Source organism: Acanthisitta chloris, unplaced genomic scaffold (assembly GCF_000695815.1).
Source record: "Acanthisitta chloris isolate BGI_N310 unplaced genomic scaffold, ASM69581v1 scaffold12899, whole genome shotgun sequence".
NCBI classification, from domain to species: domain Eukaryota; kingdom Metazoa; phylum Chordata; class Aves; order Passeriformes; family Acanthisittidae; genus Acanthisitta; species Acanthisitta chloris.
In genome coordinates, this window is record NW_008693153.1 from 31,231 (window position 1) to 35,873 (window position 4,643).

Consider the following 4,643-nt stretch of genomic DNA (forward strand, 5'->3'; position numbering starts at 1 on the left):
TTATGGTCCTTATGTTAAGTACCCACAGACCAATATGTTTTTAGTTTGCTTTTAGATTTTGTTATTTAAAATAATTTCTTACTAATACCCCTAAAATTAATACTGCTCTAAAAGTATTTGAACAATGCATGTTGGTTTACGGTTCCTAAAAGGAACATTGCCATGTTTTAGATACTAGGTTAGCTTACTGGGTTGTTTTCGGGGTTGTTTTGTTCTGTTGTTATCTTTTGTCTTTCCACAGGTGAGCACAACTGTCTGGTGTTATCAGAACTTACAGCTTTGTTTTGAGATATACTGCAGTGTGTCTGTTCAGCTGCAAATAGTACAGGTGCCATTAAGAAAATAAATTTTTTCTTCGTTAAAAAAAAAAACAAAACAACATGGGAGCACAAGCAGAAGCTTTAGTGCCTTCTTAAAATGTGGTATTTTCTAGAAAGGTATATGTGCTGTTACACTTTTTTGCTAAATCTTATATGATCTCTATTGCTATTTTGCCACCACTGTACTGTAGACAAGAATGCAAGTGATTTGTCAGAATGGTTGTTTGATTCATTTGTTAAAATCCTGAAGCTCCATCTTACTTTTTATTTTGTATTCCTAGAAGAGATTCATAGGTGAAAGCAAAGATGCAGTTTGGGGACCACCACTGTACAGAGGCTGAATATAGAGCGTGTTCTGATCACCTGCATCAAAGAAAGCCCTTAAGACATTTAATCTTCATTGGGATGGCCTTAATTGTTGCCTCTCCGTCGTCTTCTCTGATACCTGTTGGGGGATATAAAATTAACTGTATGCAAAGAAGGGGGGAGAGATAAATAATTTGAGGAATAAAGTTCTAATTTACATGATAGAGATTCTTTTTTCATTCTTTGGGGGAAAAAGCATGTGAGAAGAGAAACACCAAGCAGATATTTTTGTCAAGGTGAAACGTGGCTTGTGTTCTCTGAACTGATTTCACTGGTTGCAGAAGAGTTCTGAAAAGTCACACCTTTAAGACATAACTTTAGCTAAAATTGAGTAGATTATTTTTGCCACAACTTAATACACATTACTCAATTGCCTTACCTCGTGGGAAGGGTTATTTCTTTCAGTTAAAATAAGACCTGAATAGCATATTGGCTATTTGCTTTCTGTTTGCTTTGCTTTTCCTTTGCATAGTTAATTCTCTCAGTGGGGGGTGGGGAGGAGGAAGCATCTTGCAGGGAGTGAAAACTTTGCCCAGTTCCTAAGGTAATTGTGAAGCTGCTTAATCACTCATGATTTTCTATAAGATTTCATGTTCTTGCCACTGTGTCCATCAAAGACTATAGAAAATGCTTTACCATATAAAGTATAGACAGCCATTTTGGGGATGTTCCAGCTGGTAAACAGCTCATTCTGATGGAAGAGTAACAAGTCTGTATGCTGACAGGGAGAACTGTGAAGGATTGTGTCTTGCAACAACAGCTGTCTTATTTATCATGTGTAAGTAGCATAGAGCAAAGAGATTGTTTGTATACTTGTTACCTTTGGTACCATTTCACTAATAAAATTAAGTATTTTAGAGGGAAGTTTCTCCTGGCACATACTTATTGAAGGAGTATTTTTAGTCCATCTGGTCTTGTTCAGTTTCTTTGAAATGTGGATGCTAGTGAAAGTAATACATGATATTTATGGTATCTTTGAGAAGCTAAGTCTCTCCTTTGGGAAGAGCTAGAATTCTTGCAGTGTGTCACATTTCAGACAATATTGGTTTGATTTCTTGCATTTTGTTATCCTGAAATTGCATAGCTCTGTAATACCTGTTACAGGATATGTTAAGGATTGAAGCTGAGGAACTTGCCTTTGGAGGTAATAGTTAAGGACGACAGACTGAACTTACCAGTTGACTTAGCACGTGTAAGGCTGTGTGCAGCACATTGTTATATTGTATTGGAACTATGGTTCCCTTACCAAAAGTGTTTTGTTTAAAAAAAATAAATTAACCAGACTACCTAACCTCCAAACATACACATTTCCTCCCCACCTCTGGTCATGTTTTCTTGCAGGTGCTGTATTTTCTGGTTTTGCTCTGTGAATACTGGTCAGGTCTCTGAGGGATTTGAGTTCTGTGTGTTCCTATCAGCTGTTTAATAGTTCCTCTGTAACTCAAAAGCCACTCCTAGAGAACTATGACTCTGCACACTGCAGAGGGTCACTCATTTTTAAACAGGTAGTGTAGCACAGTGATTAGGTTCCAGCTTGCTCCTGCAGGATTGTGTGCATCGTCCATTGCATGTGTCCATGGGGAGTCCATTCCATTCATCAACAAAAAGTTTGCTGAGCTTCTGTGTCAGATCCTTTGGGTTTGCAGTTTATAAAAGGGATTAAATTGAGTGGGGGTGTGAGGACAGTGTAGTTCATGAGAGCTGTGTTGTTCTACACATAATTTCATCTGAGTCAGCCTTTATTTGAAAATGTAATTGCTCAGGGAAATCATTTGGCTAAGACCACGTAGGCACATACTTGTGAGCTTCCTTTAGTGCCCACAGGTACTTTCTGGCAGCATTTCTGGATAACAGACAGAATTTTTCTTTGGATTCTGAAAGAAGAAGGTAGCAGAAGAAAACTGCTGGTGAATGAAACAGAAATTCAAACTCAAAACAGAGGTGGCTGTGGCTTAAATATATACATCGAAGTCAATGGATTTGCACAGGTGTGGGGGGTGGAATTTTGTTTGCAAACACTGATAGTAGTATGGCCATAGAATTATAGAATGTTAAGGGGTTGGAATGGACCTTAGATATCATCCAGCCCCAATGCCTGCCCTGGGCAGGGACACCTCCCACCAGAGCAGGTTGCTCAAGGCTCATCCAACCTGGCTGTGAACACTGCATGTCATTTCATACAATGCTGAGAAATTAATCAATTAATATTAATCAAACTAAACACCCTCACTGGGATAGAAACATTTGGCTGCCTCTCATAAAGGCCATCAGATGGTTAAAGGAGTGTCTTTGGCTGCTTCAGTCAGAAAGGGTTGGGAATCCCACTCTGGCTTTCCTGGAGCCCTTTCAGACCCTGGAAAATGCTATGCGGTCTCCACACAACCTTCTCCAGGCTGAACAGCCCCAATGATGTGTAAAGAATGTTAGTTCTCTTATTTCATAAAAGCATTGGTTTAGAAACTGGAAATATCTGAAGAACACCTGACAAATGGCAAGATGTGGGTTCTGCCTACTCGTTAATCACCTGCTAATTTTTTATGACAATTTGGAGCACATATATGTGCACAAGTTTTGCATTACCTGACTGGCAGCAGCAACCTATGTACAGTTTAGGTTCTGAAATGAGCTATGGCCACTTGAGTGTGTTCACTCTGCTGCAAGGAAGAAAAATTCTCTAGCCTGTGGTTTTGCATTGCTTGCTAGAGCTCTGACCTAGTTGCATCTAAGGCAATACCTGAAAATCGCTTTGGAACTCTGAAAAACATGGGAGCTTCTGTTTGCCCTTAGCTTGTCTTGGTATCTTGTAATAATCTTTTGGTCTAACAAAGGCTGCTTTGCATATTGTTAATTACTGTATGCTTTTTACCTGTCCTTACTGCTCAGGTTTGTTTTCACTCACTTATGTGACCATTGCAAGTAGTAATGCCATAGTGATGGGTATATTGCGCCTCTGCATCACTGTCTTTCTGTTGGTTTGTACTGAAACAAGATCAGAGTTCATGTATTGTCATTTTGCAAGCCATTTGCAAGAGGGGGAAAAAATCCAAACAAAACCATCTTGAATTTCGTGCTAGTGTGGAAATTGCATTATAATGGTAAAACCATCTTAAAGATGTGAATTCTGAACAATGAGATGGGGCATGCTGAGGGTCCTGCCTGCCACTTGATGGTACTTTGGATTTACAGCAATCAATTATTGCTCTTGGTGTTCTCATAATTTTAAAAGTAAAAATTTGACTCAGTGGCATTAATGTTGAGACCTGTAAACAGCTAAAATAACATCAGTGAGCTCTGAGAGATGTAGTTCTGTCACCAGAGACCGGAGTGTGGACTGAAGATCCGTAGATATCATTGTTAGTGCCTAAAGAGAATCTAAAATTTAACTTATTTGCTTACACAGAAGTGCACGAAAAAGTTTCAGCCTTTTATACGTTGAAAAGTGTAATTAAAATGCTAATGAAAACTAAAAGCGCTGCACAAAAGGGAATGTTTTTTACTGTGAGAGAACCATGCTTTCAATTGTGTTTTAGATTTTAAATGTCATTGCAGTATTTATTTTTATTTCCAAATCAAGAATCCCTCATTTGTAGGTGAGTCCTATTTCAGGATCTGAGCACTTTGGTGTGGATGTTTCTTCTGTATTCTCTTCAGCCTAAAACAGCGTATTAAACCTGACAATCTGTGGAGGAGCTACTTTCCCACTGGTTGGAGGAGATGCAGCTCCTAACACTCAGATTCTGTATTGTTCAAGTAAATACTACAGTTGATAAGCTCTGTACAAACCTCAGTTTTCACAGTGTTTTCTGAAAATGAGAATAAAAATGTGGCAATCCCAGGCACAGCTACAGGTTGGGTGGGAAAGGAACTGAAACCAGCAGTGAGGAGAAAGACTTGGGAGTGACAGTGGATGAGAGGCTCATCATGATCTGTAGTGTGAGCTCAGCCCGGAAAGCCAAT